Source organism: Eschrichtius robustus, chromosome 16, assembly GCF_028021215.1.
Source record: "Eschrichtius robustus isolate mEscRob2 chromosome 16, mEscRob2.pri, whole genome shotgun sequence".
In the NCBI taxonomy this organism is placed as follows: domain Eukaryota; kingdom Metazoa; phylum Chordata; class Mammalia; order Artiodactyla; family Eschrichtiidae; genus Eschrichtius; species Eschrichtius robustus.
The window spans coordinates 90,331,147-90,354,775 of record NC_090839.1 but is presented as its reverse complement, the minus strand read 5'-3'; the positions used below and the strand labels follow the sequence as shown (position 1 = coordinate 90,354,775).

Sequence of the window (23,629 nt, the reverse complement as noted above, 5' to 3'; positions counted from 1 at the left end):
AAAAAGCGAGAGCTTCTGTTTTGATGCCAGAACTCAACTTTAATAATTTCTCCAAACCACCTCTCCTCCTGCCCCTTTGTTAACCATACCAATTTAAATGATTATATTCAGATATTTAAACACAGGACTCTTAATTGTGGCAGTTTTAGAACTGTAAATAGAAGTAACCCTAATGACTTTTACCCTTGGCTCTGGATCCAGTGTCTTCAGACACATCCTGAATTTAGGTGACTGAGAATTTAAGATCATTGCACTATAGGCTCATAATATGGAAGCATAACATTTCAAAACTTACATGGAGAGTGACTCAACATTTTCACTTACTCATGCAGTAAGTATCTTCCTAGCTCTCATCACTTCGGATATTACATTCACTGAAGCGCTTTGTCTGATTTCTCTGACACTATAATTGATATGGAAAGATAAGAAATTTTTAGAGGGCACAGACAAAGGGGATAGAAAACTGAATTTTCCTTACGGTCATTTTATGAACTCTAACATCTATTCATTATACATCTTGTTTGGGGAAACCTCAAGCAAAGTAATGGTTATCAGCTGAGATGAGACCACAGAACTGGTTGTTAGTTGTAAATACAATTTTCTCAGTCATTGAATACAAATGATGCACACTTCCCAGTACTCTTTCCTTTTATGAATGAGTTCAATATTCTGAATCTGTTAATTCAGAAACATCTGGTTAGCTTCTCTTCCTTAAGAGTTTTTGAGGTTTTCAAACTCCAGCTTGTAGATTATTTATATTGCAGAATTGTTTTCAAGTTTTAAAACCATGTTGAAAGTCCTTAACCTGGTTGCTGCTTTGTGTATGCAGCCTAACATTTGGTCACCTTCTGATGACAGCTCAGATCTACCTTTACCACTTAGTCATAATGTTTTCTTACTGATCACAATAAATGATGTTCTTTTGGCTCTTATAGAAGGCAATTACAGCAGGTAAGTAAAACTGTAGATCTTTGCACGGTAGCTGAGAATATTAAATCAAGCCTTAAGAAAACTGGGTAAAGTATTGTTAAAGTGAAAGGCCACTTAGCTCCTGTGAAGATCATTACCAGATCCAAAGTGCTGGATTCCCCACTTTTCCAAGAACACTTTGATTCTGAGATGTAGAGGGGTGGGATAAGGAGGGTGGGAAGGAGATGCAAGAGGGAAGAGATATGGTGATATATGTATATGTATAGCTGATTCACTTTGTTATAAAGCAGAAACTAACACACCATTGTAAAGCAATTATACTCCAATAAAGATGTTAAAAAAAAGGTGGCATTTATATCAGAAATAATAGAAGCCAGGAATTTATCTTAAGATGTAGACTCTTTCTGTGTTCCGATTAGTGAGTTCTTAGCGATGGTCTCTGCCTGTGAGTCTCTGTTATTTCAGGTAATTATTCTGCCTATGCCCTCTTACCTTTTATGATCTTCAGAAATATCCTCCTTGGCACAAAATCAGTTCCCACTCTCAGAGCCTAGTGTAGCTCTCTATGTGGCAAAGCAGGTCATCAGAGAGTGTAAGAAATGTGACTTCTGATTGTCAGTGTAACTCGCTGTTGGCCCAGGAATATCTGTCAAGTGTAGCTTCTTAAGGTGGATTCTGAGGACTATTATTCTGCATAGTTTTATAAAATCATAAAAAAGTGAGCTGGGGATTTTCTGGTTCACCTTAGTTATAGACATGAATGACCCTCTGGCGAGTCTGAAGGCTGTACTGTGTGATTTTCCGAGGGAACAAGATACAAGCAAAAACCCAGAAGTACAAAAACTCTAGTGAAAGACTTGAAAGAATGACTGTTTTTTTCATTTTGGTCCCCAACTTGGACTTAGGAGTAGGAGTTAGAACTTGAAAAGAAATGTCAGTGGTGGCAACCCATTCAGCTGACCCCGTGGAGTGGGCTGTTGTTTGTTTGTTTGTTTGCCTGTTTTACTGATAATGGAGTTTGTTGAGCTGCATCCCATCTGGTATTGTGTCCCACACTATGCTTCTCCCTTCACTTTCCTTGAAAGATTGTTGCACACGCTAGTATATCTCCCTGTCAGTGTGTCACTCCATGGCTATATTAATTCAGACAGGGCTGAATCACACAAAGATCTGCTCTCATTTGGGAAGGTTTCCAGCACAGATGTGCTCCAGAATTCAGCCTTCTGCCTTTCCTTTCCTTAAGACTTTGGGAAGCACACTGATTAGTCAGAATGATTTATGTATAAAAGCCATACAAAGAGGTTGACCTTTGGTTATTAGCTCATTTAAGAGAGTTTCAGGGGTTTCACATGTCTTTGGTCTACTCAGGAAGACCAAAGCGAATAGAGAAAATGGCCTCAGAAAAAAATTATGCAAAAATATTACTATCATAAAGAAATATAAAATGAATAGGAAATATTTAGAGCCTTTCATTTCTTTGTTCATTTGAGTTACAACATTTAAAAAAATTACGACAGAAAGCATGTTCTTGATGGAAATCAAGTCAGCAGTTCTGCTTCCTTGAACTCTACACTGGCATTGAGATTAGCTGGATTGTATCCACCTCTGAAGTCTGCACCTGAAGGACTGGATATGAAACCATTGTGCCTCCACTGGCTTCGGTGCTAATTGGTTGGTACCACTACCATGTGGGCATGGTGGTCATTAAGTATTTTGAGTATCACCCTAGCCTGGAAGAACACTCAAGGATGCATAGAAAAGTAGCCTTATCATCATTATGGGCACAGCTTGCATACTTTGCTGTTCTGGAGTCAGCCCTACACCATTTCTGTGTTCGTCCCTGTACGTCTGAGGAAAAGCAGTCAGAAGTGCTGCAGGGTCGTTTCCTTTGACTTTTAGGGTCTTCGTGTCTCATTTTTGTTCCAAAATGTATAACCCCCCCATTTTAAAAAAAATCAAATTTCCTTTCTGGTATTTTGTTCAGAAACACTGAGCATCTCATATCTACCAGGCATTATGCTTGACACTGAGGAAACTGAATAAGACACATGGTCCTTGCCTTTCCTGAGCTTGCTTTTTCTTGAGGAGAGGCAGATCCACGAACAAATGACAAGAATACAGTGTGTTAAATGCCAAATGAAACGGACTTCGGTAGAAAATGTGGAAGCACAGGCAAGGGAGCAATTAATTTTGCTTCCGAGGTCAGAAGAGCATTGTTAGCAGAACTTTCACCTTCCCTTTCGTGTATGGAGAGGTGCGGCACCAGTGAGATAATTAAGAAGAGGAGATTTGGGGTAGGACGGTGCTCGGTGTGACTGCGGACCATTGTAACTGCTGTCCTGTTGTCTGGTCCCCTGGTCTGCACTTTGAGTGTCGCCCAGCACGTCGACATCTCCTACAGCCTCAGCTCTTTATGTGTACTGTCTTATCTCCACCAGAACGGAAGTTCCACGAGGCCAGGGATTTTTGTCTGTTTTCCCACGCAGCTAGAAGAATACATGAAAAGTAATAGGGACTCCGTAAAGACTCGTTCAGTGAATGAATGAAGCAATTAGGAACCAAATGCATTGCTTTTTCTCCTGTCTTCGTTCTTCGCCCTGTGTAATGGACCACTGTTTGTACTCTCCTTTTCTTGATCTCTCTGCAACTTTGGCTTCTCAGGTACCTTCTCACGGCCTGTGCTCTTGTTCTCCCTCCAGCTCCTTTTCTTTGGGTGTTTCTAGCTCTTTTTGGTTCCCCTTACCCCCACGTGTGCGGACTCTCCATTGTCTAGTCCTTGGGTGCAATGTTTTATTTGTTTTTCTGCTGTTTACTTCTCCTTGGAGGACTCATTGATTCTGTGACTTTAAGTATCACCTTTGGTCAAATGTTCTCTCCAGACATTTCTCAGTGTTCAGTCCTTGCTAAGTGGAACGTTGGATGAATCATTTTAAGTCCACTATGACTCTAAAATCCTGATTATCTTCTAATTTTTTAACTTCTTTGCCTGATTTAGTAAAGATGCCCTAAAATGGAAGACTTGCCCCTGTGCATCTCTTCAATTATTGACTTTTTTCTGTTTAGTGACTTTGTTTGGTTCACTGGTCTCTGGCTTCCCTCTGTGTCTGTCTCTCCCTCATCCAAGAGATTATGCAGCTCCTGGTGACAGGGGACAAAGCTTGCCCGTCTGACCCAGTGATCGGGACGTCGGGCCCTGAGAACAGAATCCGTGGTGTTGCTGGACATTTTCACTTGGAAACTAAATTAGCCTGTGCCCTTGTACTCCCTACCCCAAGGCAGGTTCTTCTTCTCAATTCCATACAAAGTTGTCTCACTCCCAGCTCTCGTCTATCCCAAAACATGTACTAAGTCCCGGATTCTTCCAGCATGTTCATCCATCCATCCTCCATTATTTCCTTCACTCAGCATAGACTTATTGAGTACTTGGTAAGTGCCAGCACCATGCTGGGCATTGAGAATATACTGAGGGTCAAGGCAGACTGGGTTCTGCCATCAGAGCCGACTTTGGTGGGAGGAGAAGGCAAGCAAGCACTTTTAATATGGGGAAGTTGGGGAATGGATGTTTTCCCACACATCCTGAGTTTCTGCCACTTCCATTTCTAATCCTTCGCCTGCTATAAAAATAGGGTTGGTAAAGATAAAGTTAATATATGCAAAATGTGTGTTGAAACCACGCTTTTTTAAAAAAAATAATTTTTTAAATTTATTTATTTTTGGCTGCACTGGGTTTTCGTTGCTGTGCACAGGCTTTCTCTAGTTGCGGCGAGCGGGGGCTACTCTTCGTTGGGGTGCGCGGGATTCTCATTGTGGTGGCTTCTCTTGTTGCGGAGCACAGGCTCTAGGCGTGCGGGCTTCAGTAGTTGTGGCATGCGGGCTCTAGAGCGCAGGCTCAGTAGTTGTGGCACACGGGCTTAGTTGCTCCACAGCATGTGGGATCTTCCCGGACCAGGGCTCGAACCCGCGTCCCCTGCATTGGCAGGCGGATTCTTAACCACTGCGCCACCAGGGAAGTCCCTGAAGCAACACTTTTTTGAGAAGAGTTCACAATGATTCTTTTTTTTTTTTTCTTTTAATTTATTTATTTTTTGGTTGTGTTGGGTCTTCGTTTCTGTGCGAGGGCTTTCTCTAGTTGCGGCAAGCGGGGGCCACTCTTCATCGCCGTGCGCGGGCTTCTCACTATCGTGGCCTCTCTCTCTTGTTGCGGAGCACAGGCTCCAGACGCGCAGGCTCAGTAATTGTGGCTCACGGGCCTAGTTGCTCCGCGGCATGTGGGATCCTCCCAGACCAGGGCTCGAACCCGCGCCCCCCGCACTAGCAGGCAGATTCTCAACCACTGCGCCACCAGGGAAGCCCCACAATGGTTCTTATTTATATAACTATTAGTGTGGGCTTTTACAGAGAAAATATGGAAAATTTTCAAGAGATGGATTATGTCGGAAATACATAGAACAAGTCAGTGGAATTATAGCCTTCAAGCCATAGGCGTCATTATTCTCATGAGTGGGGCCCTTCTGCGGGCAAAACTGACTGAGCCGTGTGAAATAATGCAGCGCCCGTGTTCTGCAAGCCCCGTATGTCAGACGGTAATTTAAAAAACGAGTTGCTTTACAAATGGACTATTAAAATAAGTTCTTCATCTCTAAGCCATTCAATATGTGATTTGTAGAAATTGATTTCCTCACAACTTATGTATAAGTTATATACATAACTTATGTACATACACATAAAGTAACTTAGATATAGAAGTTAAGACTCTTGTATTAGCTCGGGCTGCCATAACAAGATACCACAGACAAGGCAGCTTAAATAACTTTTATTTTCTCATAGTTCTGGAGGCTGGAACTCCAAGAGCCAGGTGCCAGAGGGTTGCTTTCTGGTGAGACCTCTCTCCCTGCTTGCAGAGGGCCGTGTTCTCTGTGTTCTCTGGGCACCCATGGGGAGAGGGGGAAAGGGAGGAGGGTAGAGAGAGCAAGGGATGGAGAGATGGCTGGCGTCTTTTCCTTCTCTAATAAGGACACCAGTCCTATCAAATTGGGGCCCAACCTTATTACCTCATTGTATCTTAATTACCTCCTTAGAGGCTCTGTCTACAAATCCAGTCACAAGGGGGTTAGGGCTTCCACATATGGATTTTAGGGGGACACAATTCAGTCCATAACAACTCCCCATTCCTTCTTCCTCTTGTGGCTTCTTTCCTAGGGTATTACTCTAGATCAGAAGTCCAAACTAGCCATTTGTGGGATATGGTTTACTCCTTGACTGTGTTGCCTTTAACCTGCACAATACCTTAAAAATACATGAACCGGTATTTAAAAGTGGAGAGAAACTTTTCTGGCTTCAAAAACTATTTGACGAATTGGCCACCTCCCCCGTTTGAACAGCTTGTTCAGTTGAGCTCCTCCTCCTGAGGCAGAGGCTCTAGTCTTCCTGTGGCGCACACTCATCTTTGTTTTGGGAAAACATTCATTGTGGAATGTTAAATTATTGCAGATTTAGAGCTATGTGAGGGGCAGGTGTTTTAGAGGAGAGATTAAGGTTCTTCATTCTTGAGGTAACTTGGGTGTTTGTGTTGACAGCCCTCTTCTTCGAAGAGAAATGCTTCTGAATCTTATGTTGGTTCTTTCACATTAGCTACTGAGCTGGGAGCATTTGCGCTGTGACCTATGAGCCAGTAGGAGTTCCTGTGATGATGGGGATCTTCTCTATTTGAACTGTACAATGTGGTGGCCAGTACCTGCATGGGGCTATTGAGTACTTGAAATGTGACTAGTGTGATTGAGAAAGTGGATTTTTAATTTTATTAATTTCAATTTATTTTAATTTTAATACGCCATGTGTCCAGAGACTACCATATTAAACAGGACAGTTCTGTACGAATGCCTAACACTCTGTGTACAAAAAGAACTCCCATTGAAACTACCCACATGACCCATCTTTGATCTCTGCGTGCTCCTGGACTTGTCTAGAAGTGGTGAGGGCTGGTCATGACCAGTAAGACTTTGACCCCAGGCCCCCTTGTTCGTATGAGCAGGATACATACCTAAGGTTCAGTTACCGAAGGTCTGTGGCTGTGCAGCAGTTCGCAGGGGGAGAATTTCCTTTAGCAAATGTAATTGGTCAGTCATTCCTTTGGGGCAGCTGCACTGCACATCGCCAGGGTCTATAATAATCTGTAGTAATGGTGCCCGAAAGACGTGGTCAGTGCAAGGCCTGCGTGGTGTACACAGCAAACGCTGATGACCATTCCACAGTGATTTATAGAATATCTCTTACGCACCAAGCCTTGTGCTAGCAATGAACAGTTAGGGAAGCCAAGGATGAGAGGGTCATCTCATGAAATAAATGATTAAAACAAGCATGTGAGCCATGATAGAGAGAAGCACAGGTCACTATGGAAACCCCAGGGTGGGGCACCGAGCCACGTCTGGGGGAACTGGGAAGGTTTTTCCTGAGGGTCTGATGCTGAACTGAGACCTACATGTTGAGTAAGACTCAGATGGCTGAAGAGTTGGGGAGGAGGCGGCCCTGAGGGGGGAACAGCAGTGCCTGGAGTCAGCAGACGCTGCTCTGTTCACAGACGGAATATACCGACTTCCAAGACAAGAGCAAGGCCCTGCCCTAGCGGAGGCCCAGAGAGGACTGTTCAGGAAATGGCAACAACCTCTCAGAAGCCGGGAGAGTCCATGTAAATGCTGAAGAGCTGGTGGCGCGGGACGCACATCCCCCTCAGGACAGCGGTGAGCTGAAGCTGAGTAGCTGTTGCTCACGCCCTGGGTGCCTTTACTCACCCGCCAGTGTCCCCGCTGTCCCGGACTGTGGCCCCAGCAAGGACACCCGCCAGGCGCCATTTATTATACTGTTCGCCCTGTTCTCTTTCTTACAGCAGAGAAATCTTTTGCTATGCCCAGTCTCTACCAAAAAGAAGTGAACGAAAGGTAGACAAAGAAGTTGGAGAGTATCTCACACCGCTCAGTGAAGTCGTTTTTGCTGCCTGGCTGCCTGGGCCCTGCAGGCATTAGTTTGGGCAAAGGCACGCCCCCTCTGCTCACCACTAACTGATGGGGTTAATCTAGATCCGGGATCTTCAGATCAGGGTTCAGTTACTCCAGGGACCCTCAGAGATGGATGCTTTTCCGGGAATCAGTTTCTACCCCCAAACTCACACATGTACTGTCTCCCAGACTGATCTGCCTGAGGAACATCAGCAATAGAGGGGCAGACCCTTCACCTTCCTTTCTCAATTGCTTTTCTCCCACCGTGCAAAAGGAAGGCATTCCTCCCACCAAATGCTAACAACCTTTCTTTGGTGCATTGCTCTGGACTATCAAGCCCTCCGCCTGCCAGACAAAGGATCATTTCAAACATTGGGGTCAGTGCTGAGAAAGTGGATGACTTTAATAATTGGGTAAGAAATCCTCTTGCAAGTCAGGCGGCTTACAATTCGTAACTTTCAATAAAATGGAAGGAGGACCTAATCAAGTTGTCAGCCAGTAGATCATTAAAAAAAATGTTTGATGATAAATTACTATGTGACTTTGGGCATAACCAATAGGAATAATGTCAAAGAAGTGACTGACACTGTTACAAAAAAACTTCCATTCCCATCTACTTATTTATGAAAATAAGTTTTCTCAGTGCATACATTTATAAAAACAAAAAATAGAAATAAAATTGATGCTGAACACTTTCTCATTTTAGCTAGAAGTAATATTCATCCATAAATATATGAACTAATTAAACAGAGAACAGTCTCATTCATCTCATTGAGATGCATTTCCACTAGAATTTTACTTTTTATATTCAGTATTTTTCAAAATTTGTAATGATGTATATTGGCTTGATTATTAAGTATTAATAATAATTAGAATGGATAACCAACTCAGGAATTTTTTTAACATTTAGAGTTTTAGGATCACAGGAATTTGAAAAAAATGAAATAACTATCCTTTCTTATGTAGAGAAGTGTGGTACAGTGATAAAAGACTTCCAAACGTAATACATATTACAGTGAAAAACAATTCTGCCGTGGATTGAAGGATGTAAAATTTGTAGGTATTAAAAGGAGATTTTTAAATGAATGACGGTAGGTATCATTTCACAGTAGAATCTAGGTCTCTTTAGATTCATTGAAAGTAGTGATCTGAAGTTTTGTTTAAAATACGCTAGAGGGGGGCTTCCCTGGTGGCGCAGTGGTTGAGAATCTGCCTGCCAATGCAGGGGACACGGGTTCGAGCCCTGGTCTGGGAAGATCCCACATGCCGCGGAGCAACTGGGCCCATGAGCCACAGTTACTGAGCCTGCGCGTCTGGAGCCTGTGCTCCGCAACAAGAGAGGCCGCGATAGTGAGAGGCCCGCACACCGCGATGAAGAGTGGCCCCCGCTTGCCACAACTAGAGAAAGCCCTCGCACAGAAACGAAGACCCAACACAGGCATAAATAAATAAATAAATAAAATTTAAAATGGTCCACATCAAAAAAAAAAAAATCTTTAAAATACACTACAGGGCTTCCCTGCTGGCACAGTGGTTAAGAATCCGCCTGCCAATGCAGGGGACATGGGTTCGAGCCCTGGTCCGGGAAGATCCCACATGCCGCGGAGCAACTAAGCCCGTGGGCCACAACTACTGAACCCGCATGCCTAGAGCCCCTGCTATGCAACAAGAGAAGCCACCACAATGAGAAGCCCGCACACCGCAATGAAGAGTAGGCCCCGCTCGCTGTAATTAGAGAAAAGCCAGTGCACAGCAATGCAGCCAAAAATAAATTTAAAAATTTATAAAATACACTAGAAATTAAATTTACTTATTTAAATGTAAACTTAAAATATGTGAAGGGGATAGAGTTTTTCAAAATTCTTTTATGGTTGATATGGGCAAAAATATATAAAGCCCATGTTCAGTGAAAGTGGTAATGAGAGGTCTATGCTTAGTTTGGAAATGAAAGTTGAAACGGGAGGAGGTGGCGGAGGGGTGGAGATGAGGACCCCTGGCTGCCCTACTAAGGGTGCCTGGACAGTGAGAAAATGGGAGATGCACTGACAGAGGGCAAGTAGCATGAAACTCGGAAAAGTGCTGGGCCCGTATACTTAACGTAATGATAGGAAAAGTAACAACATAGAATAAAAATATTTTAAGTATATTTTAAGTATATGACACTGTTTCTTAACCCTAGATGCCCATGAAAATCACCCAGGCTGGTTCAGGACTTTTTTTTAAAGCACCAGATGATGTTACTGTACAGCCACGGCTGCAAATGATTGGGCCAGACGTGAAGTGTGGTCCTTGGTCCAGTAATCGCCACATCATCTTGGGAGCTTGTTAGAAATGCAAAATTTTGAGCTCCATCTCATTGCTACTTTATCAAATTCTGCATCTTAACAAGATACTTAGGTGATTCAGATGCACAGCACAGTTTGAGAAAACCAAGATTTCTAACAAGTTCGCAGTTGCTGCTGCTGGTTGAACAGCAGGGTTAGAGAGCAGTGCTCTGCAGAGGCGCTAGAGCACAGCCGCTCAGAGTACGGTCCGGGGACCAGCAGCACCGGCGTCACCGGGGCGCCCGTGAGACGTTCAGAGCCTCAGCGTCTTAACGCTGCCCGACTGACCGGAGTCTCTGGGAATGGGGTCCGTGAGCCTGCGGTTCAGCCGGCTCTCCAGGTGATTCTGATACTAAACTGGCGAAGGACTGCTCTAGAGAGAATCCACATGGACCTCAGCAGCTGTGAGCCTCCAGTTAATTCAGGGAGCCGGGTGGGAGTTTGTGAAGACTCGGAGGTGCAGCTTAATGAGAGACCCGCTGCCGAAACTGGGATCACGAGCTTCACCTGTGATCACAAGCCCGTGGGCACCTGTGCTACCGTGGGCCCTGAGTGTATGTATTATACATAACAAGCAGGGAAAGTCGCCTGAACACTTGGAGGAAGGTCTCGGTTACCCCACCAGCCCAGCAACCCAGTCCAGCTGACGTGCTGGCCACGGGTGCGGAACGCACCCCATCTTCCTCACTCTGTGTCGTTGGAATCGACCCCCTGACAGCCCTTAACCCTGGCTCAGACAGGGTGTCTGAGTCTACATGGCAAAGAGAACGTGGTGTCACCACAGGTACAGCCAAGAAATTACCGCGGTGTTTGTGGAGGCCCAACTCAGAAGAGCGCGTGTCAGCAAGGGAGGAAGGTGGCCCAGCTCGCGTACCTACAGGGTGGAGGTGCACTGAGCACCTGCGTGAACCCCTCATCGTCATGGGGGCTTCGGAAAGCAGGGCTCCAACCAGGAGCAGCCTGTGGGGCTTGACAGTGGAGGAACTGGTGCAGCCGGGCCGTCCCGGCTACCTCCTTGCATACTTTTTTTAAAGATAATAAAACTTTCATAAGTGTAAACAGTTTCAAGAAATATCTATTATAAATACTGACATTTAAAAATAGAACTGTTACATCATTCTTCTGAATGGATCCACTTGATTATATAAATGCCATAGTGATTTAATATTGTCATCTGTTTCAAAAGTATGTGAAAAATATTTTCTTTGCTATTTGGAGGTAGTGCTGGTTCTGCTTCCCTGCCCCTCCCTGCCACCACACACACACAGAATTTCATCCTAATGTAATATTCTTTTATGCTTCAAAAGTTTTCATGATTACCCTGTCATACTTTCCTGCAACACAGATACATATAGTCATCCATACATGTGCACATGTGTGTACACACATGCACACAAACACGCATGCACACATTTATAAATCGCATTTGAAACTTTTATTTCCAGTAGCCGCAAACTTTGTTAAAAAACTAATTCTGTATTGAGTTATTATTATGGTTGGATTATTGGATTATGACTATTATGAGTATTTAATTGGAAACACATCCCTTAATGAGATGGATTCAGGGGCATTTATGTTTTGGTACCCTGATGAAATGAACTCAAACTGTGTTTTCATTTTGACACCAAAAGGGTTTTATCCAGGGTGGAAAGTCCTTAAGATTCAGCGTGGTGAGAGGTATTCCGTTCTTGTTTAAAGCAGGGGAAGGACGATTGTGAAAGGGAAGGCGGGGCAGGGAGGCCTGGAGCTGGGGAGACGGCTCAGGAAGACAGGGTTAGGGAAGAGTATGCGTGGAAACTGAGGGTCTGGAAATTGATCCCTTGCACTGTGCGTGCTCAGAGCAGCCCTCCTGAGGTACCCCTTCCCCAGCGCACAGGTAGCCCCCTCAGGTCTGCTGCAGGGGTCTCCCCTGCAGTCCCTGGCAGGTACCTGAGCCACCACGTCCCCCCCAGGGGACTTTCAGTAATGACAGTAGAGCCCTCCTGCTAAAACGTGCCACTCCCCTTCAGAACTTAAAATCCTCACTGCTTGGCCTCCTATTTAAGACGTTTCACACCTGTCCCAGCCTATGTTTAGAGTTTCAGTTTTCCATCCCAACTGTTCCCCCCACCGTTCCCCCGCTGTCCTAATCTGAACAAATCCCCTGGCCGGGAGTGCCCTCACTGCCCTTACTTCTGCCTCTCCGTCTGCAGGGTGGTTTTCTGAAGCCGTACCGGGTCCCCGGGGCTTTGGGTGCCTCTGCCCTGGTGCCTCGCTCACGCTGTCGGTGCTTCCGCCTCACCGGCAGAGGTTAGAGCCCCTTCCAGATAGCCCCTCCCTCTGACCCTGTATCCTCAGGTCCAGCACAATGCCCGGTACAGAGCTGGGAGTGGAACCCAGAGTTTCAGATGCTGAGAAATTCAACTTCTTGGATGTTTGTAGGAAATTGGCTTATTAGTCTTTAGAAAGATCATTTTTGAGGAAAATTTGTTTTGTTTAGTTTGATATTATATTCATTTATTGAGAGTAAATTTTGACTTCAGAAAATATCACAAGAAAGTATGAATTTGGAAGATCTTTTGAATCTTAGGCTGACCGGTGAATTTCAGTTTAAAGCAGGATGCAGAATTCGTTTTGATGGACGATTCTGACAGGGCGGCACGTTTTGATAATAGATAGGAATGTTCTGACAGCGGCCGTGACCTGTATTACAACTCACAGCCCTTTGGGTAGCGGGATCGTTTGTTTCTTTCCTTTTCTTGCTATTGTACCGATCTATGTAACTTTCAAATATCATAAATAAATCTTTTTTAAAAGATTTATTTTAAAAATAGGGAGCACATAATAGAAAAGCCGACAGACTTTAGCTATGAATGCAGCGCTTGGCACCATGGTGACATATTAGCTTTAGTAGAGAGAGAATTCAGACGTTTGGAACGATAATGTGTATTTAATTCACAAGTTGACAAGGGCCTGGAGGCAGAGTAGAATTTCTGGGATGTTGTCTAGCAGGTTAAAAATATGGAGGCACGTCCTTCCACATATGTGTGCTGCTGTCCTGTGACAAAAGCCAGTTAGGAGAGATGGCCCTTGCGGAGTGAGGAGCGCCAGCCTGGGCACGGGCCGCCTGCCTCCGAGTCTGGCTGCGCCGAGGGCTGCGGTGGCCCCGAGCTGGCTCCTGAGCCTCTGCCTGCTCTAAAGGAAGCAGCAGCGACACCCACCTCGCAGGAACCTTTTCAGTATTAAATAAATACGTGTGAAGTATGTATAAGAGTGCCTGGCATGTTGGAAGGTGATACTCATTTTAATTATTATGGTTATTTAATTATTATTGCCTTATTTTATTTTTTATTTTTTATAAATTTATTTATTTATTTATTTTTGGCTGCGTTGGGTCTTTGTTGCTGCGCGGTCTTTCTCTAGTTGTGGCGAGCGGGGGCTACTCTTCCTTGCGGTGCGCGGGCTTCTCATTGCGGTGGCTTCTCTTGTTGCAGAGCAGGGGCTCTAGGCACGCAGGCCTCAGTAGTTGCGGCACACAGGCTCAGTAGTTGTGGCTCGAGGGCTCTAGAGCGCAGGCTCAGTAGTTGTGGCTCACAACCTTTGTTGCTCCGCAGCATGTGGGATCCTCCTGGAACAGGGCTCGAACCTGTGTCTCCTGCATTGGCAGGCGGATTCTTAACCACTGCGCCACCAGGGAAGTCCCTATTGCCTCATTTAATAATTAATTAAGTAAACTGACACTTATTATATTATTGTCTTGATTATCACATATTTTTATTATTAATAAGAACAAGACATCTTTTTTAATTTCTAAAAAGTGTCTGAGTTCTTGACCAAATCTGATGGACTAACAGAAAAAAATCCCACATGTGCATGATTATAATTCATAATTATACATCTTGGAATTTTCACTTGTTAGAGTGAAAATTATCATTTTATTAAAATGCATTTAAAGCTTGTTAAAAGCAAAGATACTATCTACCACAAATAATAAGCTTTTAGGAGACAATGTCTCTCTTGAAGGCATGATATCGTCTTTTTTTTAATTGAATTATTTGGTGATATTAACATTTTAATGAAGGAATTATCCTATTTTCATATTTCTTAAGAAATTGATATTTAATTTCTGCTTCATGTTAGTAATAAGTATTTAACATATTTTAAATCTCAGTTAAAACTAACTTATACTTCATATTTCCATAAAGATAGAAGCATAATATGCTTCATTGTATTATGTGTTTATATTCTTGCTTTGTCACCAGCATTCCCTTTAATGGAGCTGTATTCTGATAATACTAATCCCTAGAGCATAATAATTTAGATAAGTAATATCTTTGATGTAAGAACTTGCTAATCATACAGGTGTCGTGAGGAAGTGTGTTTTAAAAAAAGAGCCTCATTCACTAGGTAAGCTTTGCTGGCGTTAGGCACTTGGTACAGGTGATTTATGGGAAAGTCTCAGAGTGATTGCCCACAGCCCACCAGTAAACCCTCCTCACCGGGAGCCACTGTGAACCCAGAGGATGTGCCCTTTGGAAAAAAGACTGGACATTGAAGCAAAATGGCTAAATGGCTTTGGACACCCCCTGGAGGAAGAAAAATAGATTTAAAGTATGATTGTTAAAGAATGAGACCTATAGATGAGGTAGCGCATTCTCATATCCCTGACAGATTTTGACAAATAAGAGAAATATGTGTTTCTCATAGGAAGTATGTGTTTGAAGTGTATTTTAAACCATTTAATGCTGCCAGTGCGTTGAGAGGTTGCTTGTGGGGTTGAAGTGAGTTAATCTGAGTGAACGAAATGAGAAGGAAGGGTTGGATCAGAGTCTGCCTTTTTATAGACCAAGTAGAGGACAGGCCCCACTGCTGGTCCCCAGGCCTCATGTTCATGATGAACTGTGTGCAAGGGTGTGGGTCTACTCTTGTTTGTTCTTGGGATCGTTAAGTCATCTTGAAATTTTGATTACAAAAATGGTTCTAGCTAGTGTCCTGTGGAAGCATAGAAAGCTGACCAGCCCCAAGGACTGGATGGTATAAAGTCTTTGAAGGCCAGCACATGTGTTTGGAAGATGTGGTTATGGTGCTGTCATCAGCCATCCCAGTTGGAAACACATCCATTTTATGAGTCTGGCAAAATGTGAGAGAGGTGCTATTTGTTTAAAAAATACGTTTCTTGAAATTTACTTTAAAACATGCTATTTAAGGAAAGAAAAACATACATTTTCTTAGTCTTTAAATACCATGTGCCTTTGTCATAGAAGTCACCCACCCCCAGAGGGTCAACCCTTGTGAAGGCAGAATGTTCACTTGTGGTTACACTGATTGGTTCTATCTTCCAACATAGCAGCCTGGATGAGGGCGTGTTTCCATTTGGATGATGCCCAATGTGTATGTTGATTTTGCTGATTGGAAAGATGGAAGGAAATCTCTTCTTCAGACTAATCTTGGCAACAGTTTGCAGTTCTGAGTGTAGATTCTGGAGTTTGCTCATTTATTTAACAATTCTGGATGGCATTTATGAAGTGTCAGCTGTTGAGGATATAGCAATAAATATGACTGTCCTTTAGGACCTCACAATCTAGTCTGTCTTATGTTTTACAATCCTTAGACCTTTTTTTTGATCAACTGAATTTAAATATTGAAAGCTATGCTATAAAAATTTTGTAATTAGATTTTGAATATGTGCATGTGCATGTATGCATTCCATTTTTTTAAATAAAGCTTAACAAATTTCTTAATTTGAGAATATGGAATAGGGATTAAAACTCTGAGGAATAAAGTACTGGAGGATGATACAGTAAATCTCACTTTCTTAGAAAACTTGTTGGAGCCAAATATGATGCATGATACATGATGTGCTGGGAGCAGGGGTTCAGATCTCAACTCTGTTCCTTCCTCATCTTGTGACTGTGGGAAGATTAACTCCAGACTCCTGCTAAGCTAGGAGAAAAGGCAAGAACTCTCTCCAAAGGTTATCTAGATAAGCATCCCGGTCAGCAGCAGACTCATTCCCTTCTCTCACTGCAGTGAACAGATACAGCCTACATTCTAGCATGAATTCTCAAATACTAAGATGAGCACACCACCAAGAGATCCCTCATCTGTAAAAATGGGAATAAACACAACAGTCTATACCTTACAGAGGGTTTGTGCAACTTAAATCAGATAATATAAAAAGAGCTCCTAGAACATGACAGACACTCAATAAATGTTAATTATTTCCTCTTCTTCTTTCCTTACCCACATTCTCAGTATGTACTTATTACCAGTATCTGTTATTAGCTGCTAGAGATGATTTGATTATTATCGGGAACATAGCGACCATATTCCATAATGCTGACAAGAAGATCTTTCCATGAGAATGGAATGCAAATTCAAGAAATATTTTGCTCATGAAATTTTATAGAGTCACACAACTGTACGTGAGGGCCTGTATTTATTAGAATACATAAAAGTGACAACTTGGATTTATTCTACAATATTTTCTTCTGAAAATGTAAGAAGAATATTTGCGGGGTTTCAGGTCAAATGGCAGACTAAGATTCTGCCATAGCCTTTTCCTTGCACTGTAAATAATAGAAACAAGAACAGAGATGGACAGATGATAGATAGATGGACGCTAGATAGACAAATGCATGATAAGTAGATAGGTAATAGATAAATAAATAGGTAGACAACACAGAAAAGAGGAAAAAGGATAGATTATGAGGAATTCCTAGCAACCAAGAGTGGGTTGACAGGAAACTTACAGAAGGTGGGGGCAGCACCAGAGGTGGGTGACGCTGAGAGCAAGACAGCACCCAGGTGCAAACGGAGGGTGACTGATGGAACTCTAACCGCTCCATCTATGGTATTCTCCACATACGCGGTACTTCCTCACTCCTCCTCTGCTGTGGCTGCAGACGTATTTGCCTACAGGTGAGAGCTATGAGTACTGGGATTCGGGTGAAAGAGAGAGGTCAGTCCTCTAGAAAGCCAGGAGGAAAGGCGAGAACTCACTCCCAGAAGGTTATCTAGATAACCGTCCTGGTCAGCAGCACTTGACTCCCTCCTCTCACTGCAGTGAGTAGATGCTACTGTGGAATCTCAAATAGAAAGATGAGCACACCACCAAGAGTCACTAGACAGCCAGGAAACACCATGAAAGAGAGACGCCAGACTCAGCAAAGGATATTTATGCAAGGAAACATTGAAGAGAACAAGTGAAAAAGAAGATAAATGTATTACTTTGGGAAAGATACAAGAAAACTTTCATCAGTAAAAAACTAGAGATCCTGGAAAGTAAAGATTGACTGCTGAAATAAAAATTCAGTAGACTGAAGAAAGAAGTGAACACAACTGGAAAACAAGCTTAAGGACCCTCCTAGAATATATCAAAAACAAACTATGAGATATTGGGTGGGGGGTGGGAGTTAATGGTTATAGAAGATAGAGCCAGCATTTATTCAATAACAGGAGTTTTATAATAAGATAATTCGGTGTAGTTATGTGTAAAGAAATCTTAGGGAACTTTCATAACTGTAGAAAGACAAAGGAGTCATTGGGTGCCAATAAAAACAGAAACAAACAGACAAACCTCCCAACACAATATCCTAAAATATCCCATAAAGAAAAATAAAATACTTCTAGTCAAGGTCCTGAGGGAAAATAACTTTGACTGTAGAACTCTGTACTGTCTTTTAACTGTCAAAATAAAAAGACATTGCAAACATTCAAGGTCTCAGAAATTCCCCACCTAAACAGACTATGAAAGAATTAATAAACGATATACTCCAGCAGGAAGAAAACTATATACAAATGAAGTAACAATGAATAAAGAATTTCCCAAATCTTAAGTCTAAGTAATGTTTATTGTTGATACTATCAACATAGAACTAAGCTTCTAAGAGTTATCAACACTAAGAGGTATTGGGAGTTTGGGCCCCAGAAGCGAGATGGTGTTGGGGAGAAATAAAGAAAAAGTATAATAATTCTTTAATCTTGTTCATGAGAAGGAGATTCTTACTAATTTAGTCTAGATATAAGGAAAAAGTAAGTTTAAGTAAATGTTAAAATTTTAAGGACAGTCACTAAAAGAATAGAAATTGAATGCATAGCTTTTCCAGGAGAAAAAAAATACTGGAATCAATTGGATAAATCCAAGAAAGGACAGAAAAGAGAACTTTTTTTAAAAAACAAGCAACTAAGAATCATGGCAAAATAAATATGTAAAATATCAGGATTAGTCCAAAGATTAGTAATCTCAGTAAATGTGACTAATTTAAACCCACCTGTTATAAAAGACAGAGCCTTTCAGATTGGGTTTTGAAAAAACAGTTAAATTATATGCTACTTACAGGAACTATTTTCTCAAATAATGTTAAGAAGCTTAAGATAAAAAATATAAAAACATATCAGACAAATGTTAACCATAGTCAATTAGGTTTAGCAATATTAATTAGAATATATGAGATATTAGATAAATTAGAATTCAAGGCAAATTGTATTATAAAGGACAAAGGGGGATATTTCATGTTGAAAAGAGAAGCGTGTACCCAGACATTATGACAATCACAGTTAATATATCATCACCAAGTAGTGACGTAAGAATATAAAAATGTAAAGAAGGTTTAGAATTACACTATGAAAAAAATTCAGCTCCCATTCACTGTAAAAAGTATTCTTAGCCAACTGGGAATAGAAAAAGAAAATATTTTTAAATGATTGATTGCAGATTTAAACTTTCTTAATGATCAAAATTACTAAAACCAGAGTTCTTTCTTTAATCAAAAAAATAAAATGTATCTAACAAAAATCTACTAGAAACAACCTACTGGTGTATTATGAGAAACTTTGGGTTTAAAGTCTGCATCTGGACAAGGATGCCCACTGTTACATTATATCAATACTAAGGGCACAGTAAATGAAATAAGACCAGAGAGAGAGAGAAATGGAGGGAGAGAGATGAAGGGAGGGAGAAAAGAGTTACAGATATTGGAAAGAGGTCAGAGTATCATTTCAGGCAATGTAATTGCTTACACAGAAAATCTGAGGTAATCAATTGACTATTAGGATTTATAGGAGAGTTCTGAAAGATGGCTGGATACAAGATCAACATGGAAAAAATTAACAGTTTTTCTGTTCATTGGGAGTAACTACGTAGAAAAATATCATAGAAATGTAATCAAAATTAACATACACCATTCGCTATAGCAGGCTAAACTTTTAAATATTTTGATTAAACCCAATAAAAAATACACAAGAATCTGTAGAACTTTACTGAAGATTCTAAAAATAGGAACAAATGGAGTTATGTACCATGTTCAGGGATGGAAAGACTCAATTATGTGAAGATATCAACTGTCCTCAAATTTATAAATTCATTACAATCATGAAACATATCAAGTTGATTTTAGAATTAATATGTAAGCCTTCAATGAGGAAATGACTTAATAAATCTTAGTATATTCGTACTGTGGAATGCAATGGATCAGTTAAGGATAATGAGGTAGATTTGTGCATATGAGTATAGCTAGACCCCCAAAACATATTTCTCTGTGGGAAAAAAGAAAGTTTCAGAACAATACATATAGTATGATACCACTTCATTAGAAAACACAAAACAATACTTTATACATTTTATTAGTACACGAATATACAGCTAATTCAATTGAAAAACATACAAAAAAGAATCACATTGAACTGTTTATTAACCATGGCTTTCTCAGGAGAGGGAGGATTGGGATAGAATGTAGAAAAATGTCCTAAGGTTCGTTTCACCCACCTTTCAGAGTCTTACGTTTGCTTTATATATAAAACCCAGAGGGGTTTGTTGTGCTTAAGTGGAGGAACAATGAAAATTATGTCTATGCCATCTTCTGGAAATGGAAGTTCAAAACACAAGTTTTATAAGGACTAAAAAAAGAGGAAAATTTTTCCCTGGAGTCTCAAGGCATATCATAAAGATAAAGTAATAAATTTTCAATATTGGAGCAAGAATGAACAAATGTACTATTTTTGGTTATCTAGTTTAACAACTCCCCCCAAATTTACTTGCTAAATACAACCATTTTCTCCTTCTCCCTCCCTCCCTCCCTCCCTCCCTCTCTCCCTCTCCCTCTCTCTCTCTCTCTCTCTCTCTCTCTCTCTCTCGCTCATGATTTTGTGGGTCATGAACTGGGGAAGGACTCAGCTAGAGGATTTATCTCTGGCCCACCCATGGTCAGCTAGGTCCTGGGATAGAAGTCTCCTTCCAAGGTGGCTTTTCCTCGTGGTGACTCATTCTCCAGGACCTTTACTTATGGTGTCTTCAGGGTAGTGGCACTCTTATGTGGTGAAACCCACTAATCAGTTAGGTTACTTTGGACTTCAGGGAGCAGAAGAATCTCAAACTGGTTTTTAACAGTTAGGTGATTTATTATCCCATGTGAAGTCCGAAGGCAGAGCAGTGCCCGGTGTGGCCCATGATGTCATCAGGGCCCCAGATTCCTCCTGCCTTCCTCAGCATCCTCAGCATCACCTTCATCCCACATCTGGTTTTCCTTGAAGTTGCAAGGTGACTGCTGGTGGCAGTTTGGGCTTCATGCTTCCTTGTTACATTATCAGGAGAGAAAGAGAGTCACACCATGAAAATTCTTTCCCTTTTGTCTCATTCAGTCAACTGCAATTACAGCCGCCAGGGGAGTGCTCATTGGCTTGGACCGATTTCCAGGGGTCGAATCAGCATTGATGAGTCAACCACAGTGGCCATGACACGTCTTACACTGTACTTACCAAAATTCCAAATTGACCAAACACATAGAGGTAAAATATAAAACTGTTAAAGCCTTAGGAAATGTTGGTGTAGGGAAGGCCGTTATAAGAGCCAAAAACTTAAAGCAATAAGAGAACGGATAAAATATTTTATTGCATCAAAATTTAAAATCTCTGTGTAACAAAGGGCCCTATAAACAAAGTTAAGAGACAAGAGACAGACTGGAAGAAAATGTTTGCAACATAGTTAATCTACAAAGGCCTAATATTCTAGAGGTAATCAATATTAAAAAAAAAAGACAATTCTGTGGAAAGAATGGACAAAGCATATGACAAGGCAGTTGGGAGAAAATGAATACATATTGCCAGTGAACTTAGGAAAACATGGGCAAGCTCACTTTTAATTTAGGAAATCCAAATGAAAACAAAATATAAGTTTTCACTCATCAAATTGCCGAACGTTTGAAAAATTTGATAGTATCCAGTGTTGAGCAGGGTGTGGTATAATGGAATTTTACAAATGCTGTTAACTAATGTATAAGTTAAGATAGCCATTTTGGAGAGGAGGGTGCTGATATCTGTTAAAATGACTAAGCCCCTGCTCTGTAACCCTTCTTTTCACTGCTCTGAGAGATACTTGCTCGTGATCACAAGGAAGTACACAGGAGGATGTTTGTACTGGTATAAACTGGAAACAGTCCTGACGGGGCTGGTTAAGCACCCTCTGTGTGTCCAGTGTGCCGTGTTATGCATAAAGGTCAAGGCAGCACCCTGCATAAGGATCAGGAAAGAATACTGATTAAATGTCTTTCCACTAGCTACTTAAGTCATTTTTTGTTTGTTTGTTTAAATGGAATCTACCCATTGTTTTCTTTGATGTCTTTGTAAAATCGGAGCGTCTCCTGTACGTCGTCGTTGCTCCCGTGCTTACAGGGGGGTAGTAATACCACACAGGCGTTTTTGGGTTTGGGGAGTGCTTGTGTGCTTCAAGCTGAAGAGTTTTAGTTGGCCCCCTGCCGCTTGGGTGCCACCAAAAGAAATGGAATGAGTAATTTGAACACAAATGGGAGAAAGCAAGACTCATTTCCATCCCATGGAGAACTTGAATGTCTTCACCAGAAGGGCTGTCTGTTAACTTGGTGCTCGTTCAAAACCTTATTTGGGGCTAACGCTTTTTCATAAGGTGCCTTCATGTGCCTGAAATAATTCACAGAGATTGATTTGTAAAACATTCTGAATCAATTAAGGCTTTAATCAGCAAAGAAGCAAACTTCACATGGCTTGTGGACTAATTTTACCGTCTCCCATCAAAGTGAACCTAAGCTGAAAAAAGAAAACAATTACGAGGGTGCAATTATCTGTCCTGATTACTGCATTAGAAGGGTTTGTGTTTATCCGTCCCAGTGTAAAGGTGGGTATCTTCTGTGGAAAACAATCCCAGCAGCTGCTGGGGTACAGGAACCTCACTGTGGTTACAGACGCTCCTTCATGCAGACCTCCTGGGAGTGAGGATTGACTTGGCATCCAGGAGACTCAAACTCTCAGCTTTATTTAGAGACTCAGCGCAAAACAAAGGCTCCTGGGTATTGCTTTGTATAAACATTTTTGAGAGCAAGTTTCCAAAAACTCCTTGCCAATGGTGGTGGGAGTTTCCTGCACAGACATCTCATTTGAATGACTACATCTGCAGATCTATCTGCTTACGCAATGATTAGGAAATTGGTTTCCTTTATTTAGACAAGCGCTCAGCTGTCGTCTGCGTATTAGAATAACATGGGGAGCTTTGGAAAGTCCCAGAACCCACCCAGACCTATGCCGTCAGAATGTGAGGGCAGGACGCCAGGCATAGGCACTTTTTAAATCTCCCCAGGTATTTCCAGTCTGCAGCCAAGATCGAGAACCCCTGATTGAGACAGCGTTCGCAGGGTAGTGCAGTCTCAGTCTGTGTTGCTATGATATAGCAGCCATGTCTTTTTAGAATAGAATAATTTTTGACAATTTATTCTTTTCAGTAAAGGCTATGTGTTAAATATATAACTAAAGGTAACTTTTGTGACCTTATCAGACTTCTTTCCCCCATATTTACGAATCAGAGATTCCTTTCTCAGATATTTCCTAATTCTCGATTTGGAAAATGTGGTCACCTGAATTATTTGTTAGGTAAAGCTTGGATAATCAGCGACTTTCATTTAGTCTCTTCCTTGTATTTACCAGAAATGTCATCCTTTTTCTGACAAAACTAGGATTTGAGATACTGGTGGCTCCTTTGGGGCACCTTCTCTTAGCTCCGTATTCCAGAGCTCCTTGGGGGTGGGGCAGGGAAGTGCTGGTGAGAACGTCCGGCCAATTCATTGTCATTCTCAACCATTCACCTCCGTCTCAAACTGGAATGTTCCCCTTGGCAGTGTGACCCAGACACCTTAGGAGGAACGCAGGGAGTAGATAGTATCACTCCTGCTCGTCTCCAGGGCGCCTTGCCTCTCACATCAGTGCACTTATCAGACAACTTCCTCTGAGAGAAGTTCTGGTAGAAACTTTTCTCAACATTTCCATCGATGTCTTAGTGCCCCTTTCGGCACCCCATGGCCAGCAGGTCCTTTTGTTAAAAATTGTGATAAAGTATGCATAACATAAAATTTACCATTTTAACCAGTTTTGAGTGTGCAATTA

The 23,629-nt window shown here is 41.8% G+C and overlaps 1 protein-coding gene across 3 annotated transcripts in view; it reads left to right on the top strand.

Moving 5' to 3' along the window:
* SDK1 (sidekick cell adhesion molecule 1) overlaps positions 1 to 23,629 on the top strand; it is a 539,173-nt gene that overhangs the window by 202,880 nt on the left and 312,664 nt on the right. The window lies entirely within an intron of this gene.